The following is a 12398-nucleotide window of genomic DNA, read 5'->3' on the forward strand; positions in this document are numbered from 1 at the left end:
AGCTGCTCCTCTTAGGATTTGTATTCAAAACTCTTCACCAGCCTTGTTGCCCTTTTCTGGACATGCTTCAGCAACTCAATGTCCTTCTTGGAGTGAGGAGCCTGAAACTGAGCCCAGTATTTGAGGTGTGGCCTCACCAGTGCTGAGCACAGGGAGACAATCACTGCCCTGGTCCTGCTGGCCACACTTCCTGATACAGCCCTGCTGTGACAGGACAAGGGGTGATGGTTTGAAACTAGAAGAGGGAGATTCAGACTGGAGGGAAGGAAGAAATGTTTGACACTGAGGGTGGTGAAACCCCATCCCAGGATACAGTCACAGAATGTCAGGGGCTGGAAGGGACCTCTGGAGATCATCCAGTCCAGCCCCCCTGTCAGAGCAGCAGCACCTAGAGCAGGTCACACAGGAACTCATCCAGGCAGGTCTTGAACATCTCCAGAGAGGGAGACTCCACAACCCCCCTGGGCAGCCTGCTCCAGTGTTCTGTCACCCTCACAGGGACATACCCAGGGAGGTAGGAGATGCCCCATCCCTGGAACCCTTCCAGGTTATTTGGGCCTTTGGGGACCTGCTCTATTTGCAGCTGTCCCTGCTGGCTGCAGGGGGTTGGACTGGATGAGCTTTAAAGGTCCCTTCCCACCCAGAGCCCTCTGTGATTCCCTGATGCACAGCAGCATTTACCTGTAGTGTTTTCACCAGGAGGCCAGGAGAGGAGGTTTCCAGCCCCACTCTTTGCATGGGCAGCGTTAGAGGTGCCAGCAGGGATGCCCACAAGGTGCCAGCCAGGCAGTGGGGGTGATAAGCGCAGGATTCAGCCTGTGCCCAGCCCAGTGGTCCCGTGGGGACCCGGGGCTCTCGGTGGCTGTTGGCAGAGGCGGTGGGAGCAGGGCAGGGCACAGAGGGGGAGGTTAATGCCGTTGTAAGCCGGGGCAGAGGGTCTCCAACAGCCGAGGCCTCGCCAGCCAGATGGGGAGAGAGTCGTCTGCCGCTCGCCGGGGCCACAAAGGAGGGTCCCCTGGTAGCAGCTGGTCCTGAGGATGAGGTTAAGAGACACGTGTCAGGGCAAAGCCCAAGGGTGGCAGACGTGGCCCCAGCCTTTGTTGGGGGTCACCTCCCATCTGACAGGGAGCAGGTGGGGCGGGAGCAGCCCATGCCCGGGGCTGGAGGGACGTTGGCTCCATCGGGGCCCCGCCGGGCAGCGGCCGGCTGCAGGGCCACGGCACCTCCTGCCAGAGCTGCTCAGCACCCTGCTGCCTTTGCTGCTCTTCCAGATAATGAAGGGTTTTTTCCTTGTCTCCTTTTTTTTCCTTTTTTCTCTTTTCTTTTTTCTTTTTCCTTTTTTATTTTCTCTTTTCTCTTTTTTCTGTTTTCTTTTCTCTTTTTTCTTTTTTCTTTTCTCTTTTTTCTCTTTTCTCTTTTTATTTTTCTTTCTCTTCTCTTCTCTTTTTTATTTTTTATTTTCTCTTTTTTCTTTTCTTTTCTCTTTTCTCTTTTTTCTTTTCTCTTTTTCTTTTATCTTTTTTATTTTCTCTTTTCTCTTTTTTCTTTTCTCTTTTTCTTTTATCTTTTTTATTTTCTCTTTTCTCTTTTTTCTTTTATCTTTTTTCTCCTTTTTCTTTTCTCATTTCCTTTCTCTTTTCTCTTTTTTCTTTTCTTTTCTCTATTTTCTTTTCTCTTTTCTCTTTTCTTTTTTCTTCTCTCTTTTTTCTTTTGTCTTGTTTCTTTTCTCTTTTTTATTTTCCCTTTTTTTCTTTTTTCTTTTTCCTCTTCTCTTTTTTTTCTTTCCCCCTGAAAGAATGGGAACTGTCCCATGGTGGGAGCTGCTCAATGTCCCAGCCCGAGGCAAAGTGGGGGACAAGGGTGAGTGGTTCAAGAGATGGGGCAGGGTCTGGCCAAGCCTCTTCCTGGTCTAACAGGAGCCCAGTGGGGACTGGGATGAGTGTCCATCCTGTTTGCTCTCCTCTGCTACCATGGAGAAAACTCCAGGCAGTAATTTCCACCCCTCCCCGGGGTGGGAATGGCAGAGCTGCAGCCCCATGGGCACTGCTGGCCCCAGGACCCACTGTGGCTGGTGCACAGGAGGCACCAGGTTCCAGCTAGGGGTCAGACCTCACCCCTCACCTAGCTCAGCCCCCTGGGCTCCCCCTCCCCAGCAGCACAGGGCTAATTTCAATTATCTTCTGCAGGCCATATGAACTCTATTAATATCAGAGTAATGAGGTAATTACTGGGCTGTGGAGGAACGCTGGGGAATTGCTCAGGATGGGATTTCCCCAGCCAAGAGGGTAAAATCAAACTGCTCTTTGGAGAGGAGCAAAGGGCTGTCTCAGAGGGGAGCAAAGGCCAGCATGGGCACTAGGTGATGTTCAGGATGTCCTTCCCCATGGGGCCACCACTGCCATCCCTGGGGCCCCTCCTGTGTTGGTGCAGCCCTTTGGAGATGCCAGGGCCTGTATGGTGAGCTCTCAGCAGGGGTGATGTCCCCCAACCCCTTGCTGTAATCAGCCCAGCCCCTGCACAAGCCCCCTTCAGATCTCCTGCTTGGAGCATCCAGCCTGGAGTGCAGACGGATTCCTCTGCTTCACCTTCCTGGCCTGAGTGTGGGTTCCAGCCCCTGCCCTGATGCTTGGTTTAGGGAGCTCCTAAAGCAGCCCTGAGGTGGGCAGTGTCTGCTCTATGGATGGCAGCAGCACTGAGGCTGGGGGTTGTGGTGACTCCTCTTGAGGCACTCAGGGTCTAGCAGCCTGGTGAAGGATGGGGAGTGCTCACAGACCCTGCCTGGTCCTTGGACCCAAGGAGCTGGGGCTTTTACCAGGTCCAGCACCCTTCCTTGACCATCAGAAAGACCTAGTAAAGCTCCTAGCACCAACCTCCCAGGGAGACCCCATTTAAGGGACCTGAGCCATACACCAGAACAGACCATTGGGAAGGGGGACAATAGCAGGGGCCATGTGTTTATGTGTATGTCCTCCTGGAAAACAAGCTCCAGCTCCTTGTCAAAGAGCTTTGCATGGGGCAGTGGATGAGGCCTGCAGAAATGATGCCAAAAAATGAAGGGAAGGAGCCCCTCCTGCATCCCCCCCTGCCTGTCTGTGGGGTGCTTGGGGACATAAGCAGAGTCTGGTCCCAGCTGCAGCAGTGTCCCAGCCAGGAACTGGGGACAATGCTGGGCAAGGGGAGGGCAGGAGGCTGAGCTGGGGGAGTGAGTATGCAGCTAAGGGGTAAAAATAGCTTTTGTTGTGGAGCAGCAGTGTCCCAGACACCTGCCAAACAGGGAGGGAGCACGAGGTGCCTCCCAATTCCTTATGAAAGGGATTTAGTAAGGAAGGGGAGGGTGGCTTTTGGGGCCATGGTGTGGAGCAGAAAGCCAGGGGATGACAGAAGACCCTGCTGGGCATCACCCCATAAAATCCCAGGCTGGGGTGAGCCGGGACTCACTGGGCAGTGAGAAGAGGTGAGAATCCCTCTCCAGTGCCCCCTTAGACCAGAGGAGGACAGAATTTTGTCATGATGAGGGTGGTGAGACACCAGACCGTGTCGCCCTGTGACAAGGTTGCAGAGAAGCTGTGGCTGCACCATTGCTGGGACAAGGTCAGGTCGGGCAGGGCTTTGAGCAAGCTGATCTAGTTGGACGGGATGGTTTCTAAAGGTCCTTTCCAGTTCAAACCACCCTGTGACTCTATGATAACCACAAGTGGCTGGCCCAGAAGTATGTCTCCTGTCCCCTGTGGGTGATGGCCTGGGGCTCTGGAGCACAAATCCGTGCCTGACCCAGGGGGAGTAACGTCCCCCACTGCTTTTGTTGGTGCCAGCACTTTCGCAGCAGCTGCCCCGGGCTGGAAGAGGGCCAGCGACCATGTGACAATTTGTGACCCGAGCTGGGGGGTTCTCAGCTGGCTGCAAAGCATCGCCTCCGATCCTCCAGCTCCCAGCAGGGTTGTCCTTTAGCAGGCAGCCCCCAGCCAGCTGGGTGGGTTTGGGCAGAACATGCCACAGCTCGCAGCGGACGGGGGGCTCCGGCCACCCCCTGCCCACGGCTGGCTGCGGGGTGGCTCTTTGCTGCCATCTGCTGTCAGCTGGGAGCCCTGCAGCTGCCTCCTTCCGCCGAGCGAGGCTGAAACGCGGCCCGGGGCTGCTGTTCTTCCATGGGAAGGAGGAATAGTCCCTGGGAGGATGGATCCAGCACCCAGCAAACACAAAATCACAGAACTGTTTGGGTTGGAAAAGCCCTTTAATACCGGAATGCTGCGTCCAGTTTTGGGCTCCCCAGTTCAAGAAAGACAGAGACCTGCTGGAGAGAGTCCAAGGGAGAGCCAGGAGGATTATTTGGGGACTTGAGCATCTCCCCTGTGAAGAGAGACTGAGAGCCCTGGGGCTGTTTAGTCTGGAGAAGAGAAGGCTGAGAGGGATCTGATCAATGTCTCTCAATAGCTGAGGGGTGGGTGTCAAGGGGAGGGGGCCAGGCTCTTTTGGGTGGTGCACAGTGATAAGCCAAGGAACAATGGGTTCAAACTGGAACAGAGAAGGTTTCAGCTCAACAGGAGGAGAAACTTCTTTGGTGTGAGGGTGACAGAGCCCTGGAACAGGCTGCCCATGGGGATTGTGGAGTCTTCTTCTCTGGAGCCTTTCCAACCCCACCTGGATGCATTCCTGTGCAGACTGCCCTGAGTGATGCTGCTCTGGTAGGGGGGTTGGACCTGATGATCTCTTGAGGTCCCTTCCAACCTCTGATATACTGTGAGACCGTGAGACTGTGTTCAGTCCAACCCTTCTCTAACTCTACCAAAGCTGCTGCTAAACCATGGCCCTCAGCAGCACAGCTCTGCCTCTTTGAAATGCCTCCAGGGATGAGGCTCCCTGGGCAGCCTGTTCCAGTGTTTGGGAACCCTTTCAGTGAAGAAGTTTATTCCACTGTCCAATCTAAATGTACAGATGTCAGCATCCATATGACACACAGAGTAAACCTGTCATAAAGAGGGCAGTGTGGAACTTTAACCCTTTAACAAAGTAACCCTTTTGTGAAAGACCCTACTTGATAAAGTTAAAACTCTCCTTACTGGGTGTTTAGTGTCAGAGAGGAAAAACTCCTTCTTTCTTCATACATCTGCAGGGCCAGCAGTGCCCAGAAGGGGCATGGAATCACAGGATTGTTTGGGTTGGAAAAGCTCTCTAAGATTATCCAGTCCAACCATCAACCCAACACCACCATGGCGACCAAACCATGTCCCCAAGTGCCATGGCCACACATTTCTTGAACACCTCCAGGGATGGGGACTCCACCATAGAGAGCAATGAGCCTCAGCCTCCTCTTCTCCAGACTAAACACCCCCAGTGCTCTCAGCTGCTCCTCCCCAGCCCTGTCCTCCAGACCCTTCCCCAGCTTTGTTGTCCTTCTCTGGACATACTCCAGCCCCTCAGTGCCCTTCTTGGAGTGAAGGGCCCAAAACTGAACCCAGTATTCAAGGTGTAGCCTCACCAGTGCTGGGTAAAGGGGAATAATTCCAGCCCTGCTCCTGCTGGCCAGCTGGCCACACCATTGCTGATCCAGGCTAGGATGCTGGTGGCCTTCTTGGCCACCTGGGCACACCCTGGCTCATATATTGAGCTGCTCTTGGCCAACACCCCCAGGTTCTTTTCCACAAGGCAGCTTTCCAACCACTCTGCTCCATGCTGTTGTGACCCAACTGCAGGACCTGGCACTTGGCCTGGTTGAAACTCATCCCGTTGGCCCTGGCCCATTGATCCAGCCTGGCTGTAATCCTCTGCCTTCCTACCCACAAGTAAACCAACACTCCCTCCCAGCACAGTGTCAGCTGTAAACTCACTGAGGGTGCCTCCCTGCCCTCATCCAGGTCATCAGTAAAGACATTAAAGAGAACTGGCCCCAACTCTGAGCCCTGGGGAACACCACTGGTGACCAGCCACCAACTGGATTTAACTCCCTTCCCCACCACTCTCTGGGCTTGGACTTCCAGCCACTTTTTAACCCAGTGCAATTTGCACCCATCCAAGCCATGAGCAGACAGTTTTCCCAGGAGAATGCTGGTTAGATACTGCACATTTGAATTTATTTATATCTTCATCCAAATCTATCTATGTGAATATTGATCTAATCAAAGCCATTTTACTCCCTTTCCATCTCTTGCAAGGTTTTCAGGGCTCTCAGTCCCTCAGGGCAGGATTGGTACTGTGCCCCCTCATGAATTCCCAGGAGACACTGAGCAGAGCAGCACTTCCCTGGTGCTGAGGTCTAAAGACTGTCAGAGCATCTCAAGCACCTGAGATGCCACCTGGATCCCCATGGCTCAGGAATGCTGTCTCAGGGACTCAGTGTGAGCCCTTGAGGTCTTACATTTCGCTGCAGAAGGGATTAATTTAATTAACACAAGAAACAAACCATCTCACAGCTCTCTATAAATAGATGGGTGGGCTCTGACAGCTCCTGGTGATGCCAAGAAATGAGTCTAAGAATAGCTGCTTTATGCTGGAGCTCAGGAGGCTGGAGAGGTTAGGGCAGAAAACGCCAGGAAGGGCTCAGCCCCTTGATGGCCATGGCCTGGGGCAGCACTATCTGAGAAAGCAGTTCAGCATGGGGGGGGGGCCACAGGGTCCATCACCACCCACCCCACCAGGTCCTCCTCCTGGGCACCCTTTGGAGGGCAGCTGGAGACAGGCAATGTTCTTTTCAGCTCGAAAGTGACCCCAAGGGCTGGGGTCAGGGCCCTGGCAGCACCCCCACAGCCCTGCACTGCAGCCTCCCACACTCCCCAGCCCCTTCCCCCTCCCACTGCTCCTGCTGCCAGGGAGAAATTCCCAGCTGAGCCTTTGTCACCGAGGCGTGTTCCTGCGGGAAGTTTCTATTTCTGTCAGTAGCAATGTTTCAAGCAGCTCCCCCCCTGCCTGCTCCCTCTCAGCAGGAGCCCTGACGAACGCTGCTGGCATGCCTGGAAGCTGAGACTCACCCCTGCGTGCCAGCCCTGGCCAGAGCCTTCATCCTCCTCCTCCTCCTGCCCTGCAATCCATCCTGCAGTGCCACTGCACAGGAGGTACTCTCCTGGTGTCCTGCAGAGGGTCAAATGGAGCTGGGACCACCTCTTGTGCTGGGCTTCCAGTGCTTGCTGTCTGCCCTGGGACATGAAGGGGCTGCTAAAGAAGTGAAGGAGCCTGAACAAAACCAGGCTTGAGAGCCTGCCCAGGGAGCCATGCCTGCAGGAGAGTCCCCAGAAGAGCAGCTCCTCTGCTTGGTGGCACCAGGACCCCCAAGAACATTCAGTGCTGTTTCATGTCTTCATCAGTGATATTGACAGGTGGACTGAGTGCAGCCTCAGCAGGTTTGCAGCTGAGTGCTGTGGTTGGCACACCTGGGGGATGGGATCCATCCAGAGGCACCTGGACAAGCTCCAGAAGCTGGTATGAACCTCATGAGGTTCAACAAGGCCAGGTGCAAGGTCCTGCACATGGGCTGGGGCAACCCCAAGTATCATGGTGGAGGATGAAGGGCTGGAGAGCAGCCCTGTGGAGAAGGATTTGGGGGTGCTGGGGGGGTGAAAAGCTGGAGATGAGCTGGCACCATGAGCTCACAGCCCAGCACCAGCCCTGTCCTGGGCTGATCCCCAGCAGTGTGGGCAGCAGGGGCAGGGAGGGGATTCTGCCCCTCTGCTGTGCTCTGCTGAGCCCCCACCTGCAGTGCTGGGGCAGCTCTGGAGCCCTCAGCACAACACAGACAGGCACCTGCTGGAGCAGGGCCAGAGGAGGCCACAGCAAGGCTGAGGGAGTTGGGATTGTTCAGCCTGGAGATGAGAAGGCTCCAGGGAGACACAGAATCACAGAATCAGCCAGCTTGGATGAGACCTCCAAGATCACCAAGTCCAACCTATCACCCAACCCTAACTAATCAACCAGACCACGGCACCAAGTGCCTCATCCAGGCTTTTCTTAAACACCTCCAGGGAAGTTGACCCCACCACCTCCCTGGGCAGCACACTCCAATCTTTCTCTCTGTGAAGAACTTTCTAAGATCAAGCCTAAACTTCCCCCTGCACAGCTTGAGACCTTCTGATGCCCTCCTAGTGCTTAAAGAGGCTGATCAGAAAGCTGGGGACAGGGTCTCACCACCTGCAGTGTAACACATTTCTTCCTTCTCTCTAGTCTGAATCTGCCTCTTTTAGCTTCACACCATCAGCCCTTGTCCTGTCTCAAGAGGCCCTGCTCACAAGTCTGTCCTCAGCTCTCTGACTGACCTCTTTAAGCATTGAAAGGCCACCAAGGGTGGTAGATGCCCTGGAACCACTCCAGGTCAGGGCTAGAAGTCTAATCTCCTTTCCATTCAAAGAAACCACCACCTGCAAGACCTGCCTTGGGTCTCCATCCCACAGAAATCACTGAGGCAGTTCCCAAAGGAATATTAATTGCTGCAGAAGGGGTGAGCAGGTGGTCCCATGGCCAAACAGAGGCAGTGGCCATGGGACCAGCTTCCTGCCTTGCTGTGCTGGTGGGAGGAGGCAGTTTCTCTGAGGGAGGTGCAGTCTGTGTGCTGAGCCCTGGCACACACAGTGGTGTTTTCTCCATCCCAGCAGTGGACCAGGGAAAAGCAGGGTTTGGACACCATCTGGATGGCTTCCACGCCTCCAGGCCATGCTTCTCAGCATCTGTGGCTGCAGGCACAGAGCTGAGGAATGAAAGGAAACAACCCAAACGGTGCTGTTCTGTTCTGCTGTTCTGTTCTGCTGCACTGTTTCAAATTCCCACTGCTGGGAACATGGCCTTAGAGGCTGGAAAGATCAAAAGCAGAGATAGGGAGGAAAAAAAAAAAAAAAACCAAACAAACCTGGACAAACTGCTGATTGCAGCTGCCTGGCTGGGAAATAAAGTGGGTGGCAGAGGGAAAAATGAGCCCTCTCAGCACTCACAGAATCACACAACCATGGAATCGTGGAATGGCTTGGATTGCAGGGACCTTTCAAGGTCACCTAGTTCAACTCTCCTCCAGGTTGCACAGAGCCCCAGACAACCTCACCTGGAATGGTTCCAGGGATGGGGCATCTCCCACCTCCCTGGGAAACATGGGCCAGTGTCTCACCACTCTCAGTGTGAAACATTTCTTCCTTCTCTCCTGTCTGAACCTCCCTCTTTTAGTTTCAAGCCATCACCCCTTGTCCTGTCACAACAGGCCCTGCTCAAAACTCAGTCCCCAGCTTTCTGGTTGGTCCTCTTAAGCACAGAAAGGCCACAAGAAAGCCTCCCTGGAACCTTCTCTTCTCCAGGCTGAACAACTCCAACTCTTCCAGCCTGGCCTTACAGCAGAGGGCTTCCAGCCCCCAAGGTCCCTCAAGGACTGAAGGACCAAATTCGCCTCTGCTGTACAGAAACCAAGCTGGAGCAAGCCCAGATAGCCCTGTTGGGTGGGCAGAAGACAGGATGATGGAGCACCAGCTGGCTGGGTGATAGGACAGTGTAGAAGGGCTGGGGACAGTATAGAAGTGTTTGGGACAGTGTAGAAGGGCTGGGGACAGTGTAGAAGTGTTTGGGACAGTGTAGAAGGGCTGGGGACAGTGTAGAAGTGCTGGGGACAGTGTAGAAGAGCTGGGGACAGTGTAGAAGTGTTTGGGACAGTGTAGAAGTGCTGGGGACAGTGTAGAAGGGCTGGGGACAGTGTAGAAGTGTTTGGGACAGTGTAGAAGTGCTGGGGACAGTGTAGAAGTGCTGGGGACAGAGTAGAAGAGCTGGGGACAGTGTAGAAGTGTTGGGGACAGTGTAGAAGTGTTGGGGACAGTGTAGAAGTGTTGGGGACACTGTAGAAGTGTTTGGGACAGTGCAGAAGTGCTGGGGACAGTGTAGAAGTGTTTGGGACAGTGCAGAAGTGCTGGGGACAGTGTAGAAGTGTTGGGGACACTGTAGAAGTGTTGGGGACAGTGTAGAAGTGCTGGGGACAGAGTAGAAGAGCTGGGGACAGTGTAGAAGTGTTGGGGACAGTGTAGAAGTGTTGGGGACAGTGTAGAAGTGCTGGGGACAGAGTAGAAGTGCTGGGGACAGTGTAGAAGTGTTGGGGACAGAGTAGAAGAGCTGGGGACAGTGTAGAAGTGTTGGGGACAGTGTAGAAGGGCTGGGGACAGTGTAGAAGTGCTGGGGACAGTGTAGAAGTGTTTGGGACAGTGTAGAAGGGCTGGGGACAGAGTAGAAGAGCTGGGGACAGTGTAGAAGTGTTGGGGACAGTGTAGAAGTGTTGGGGACACTGTAGAAGTGTTTGGGACAGTGCAGAAGTGCTGGGGACAGTGTAGAAGTGTTGGGGACACTGTAGAAGTGTTGGGGACAGTGTAGAAGTGCTGGGGACAGAGTAGAAGAGCTGGGGACAGTGTAGAAGTGCTGGGGACACTGTAGAAGTGTTGGGGACAGTGTAGAAGGGCTGGGGACAGAGTAGAAGAGCGGGGGACAGTGTAGAAGTGCTGGGGACAGTGTAGAAGTGCTGGGGACAGAGTAGAAGAGCTGGGGACAGTGTAGAAGTGTTGGGGACAGTGTAGAAGTGTTGGGGACACTGTAGAAGTGTTTGGGACAGTGCAGAAGTGCTGGGGACAGAGTAGAAGAGCTGGGGACAGTGTAGAAGTGCTGGGGACAGTGTATAAGGGCTGGGGACAGTGTAGAAGTGCTGGGGACAGTGTAGAAGGGCTGGGGACAGTGTAGAATTGTTTGGGATAGAGTAGAAGTGCTGGGGACAGAGTAGAAGAACTGGGGACAGTGTAGAAGTGTTGGGGACAGTGTAGCAGTGTATGGGACAGTGTAGAAGGCCTGGGGACAGTGTAGAAGGGCTGGGGACAGTGTAGAAGTGTTGGGGACACTGTAGAAGTGTTGGGGACAGTGTAGAAGGGCTGGGGACACTGTAGAAGTGTTGGGGACAGTGTAGAAGGGCTGGGGACAGTGTAGAAGAGCTGGGGACAGTGTAGAAGTGTTGGGGACAGAGTAGAAGGGCTGGGGACAGTGTAGAAGTGTTGGGGACAGTGTAGAAGGGCTGGGGACAGTGTAGAAGGGCTGGGGACAGTGTAGAAGAGCTGGGGACAGTGTAGAAGTGTTGGGGACACTGTAGAAGTGTTGGGGACACTGTAGAAGTGTTGGGGACAGTGTGGAAGTGCTGGGGACAGTGTAGAAGGGCTGGGGACAGTGTAGAAGTGTTGGGGACACTGTAGAAGTGTTGGGGACAGTGTAGAAGTGTATGGGACAGTGTAGAAGGGCTGGGGACAGTGTAGAAGTGTTGGGGACAGTGTAGAAGTGTTGGGGACAGTGTAGAAGTGCTGGGGACAGAGTAGAAGAGCTGGGGACAGTGTAGAAGTGTTGGGGACACTGTAGAAGTGTATGGGACAGTGTAGAAGTGTATGGGACAGTGTAGAAGGGCTGGGGACAGTGTAGAAGTGCTGGGGACAGAGTAGAAGAGCTGGGGACAGTGTAGAAGGGCTGGGGACAGTGTAGAAGTGTTGGGGACAGTGTAGAAGTGCTGGGGACAGAGTAGAAGTGTTGGGGACACTGTAGAAGTGTTGGGGACACTGTAGAAGTGTTGGGGACAGTGTAGAAGGGCTGGGGACAGTGTAGAAGTGTTGGGGACACTGTAGAAGTGTTGGGGACAGTGTGGAAGTGCTGGGGACAGTGTAGAAGTGCTGGGGACAGTGTAGAAGTGTTGGGGACACTGTAGAAGTGTTGGGGACAGTGTAGAAGTGTATGGGACAGTGTAGAAGGGCTGGGGACAGTGTAGAAGTGCTGGGGACAGTGTAGAAGTGCTGGGGACAGAGTAGAAGAGCTGGGGACAGTGTAGAAGTGTTGGGGACAGTGTAGAAGTGTTGGGGACAGTGTAGAAGGGCTGGGGACAGTGTAGAAGTGTTGGGGACAGTGTAGAAGTGTTTGGACAGTGTAGAAGTGCTGGGGACAGTGTAGAAGTGTTTGGGACAGTGTAGAAGTGTTGGGGACAGTGTAGAAGTGTTTGGGACAGTGTAGAAGGGCTGGGGACAGTGTAGAAGGCCTGGGGACAGTGTAGAAGTGCTGGGGACAGTGTAGAAGGGCTGGGGACAGAGTAGAAGAGCTGGGGACAGTGTAGAAGTGTTGGGGACAGTGTAGAAGTGTTTGGGACAGTGTAGAAGGGCTGGGGACAGTGTAGAAGTGTTGGGGACAATGTAGAAGGCCTGGGGACAGTGTAGAAGTGTTGGGGACAGTGTAGAAGGGCTGGGGACAGTGTAGAAGTGTTGGGGACAGTGTAGAAGTGCTGGGGACAGTGTAGAAGAGCTGGGGACAGTGTAGAAGTGTTGGGGACACTGTAGAAGTGTATGGGACAGTGTAGAAGGGCTGGGGACAGTGTAGAAGGGCTGGGGACAGTGTAGAAGGGCTGGGGACAGTGTAGAAGTGTTGGGGACAGTGTAGAA

This window comes from Indicator indicator, chromosome 24, assembly GCF_027791375.1.
Source record: "Indicator indicator isolate 239-I01 chromosome 24, UM_Iind_1.1, whole genome shotgun sequence".
Classification (NCBI taxonomy): domain Eukaryota; kingdom Metazoa; phylum Chordata; class Aves; order Piciformes; family Indicatoridae; genus Indicator; species Indicator indicator.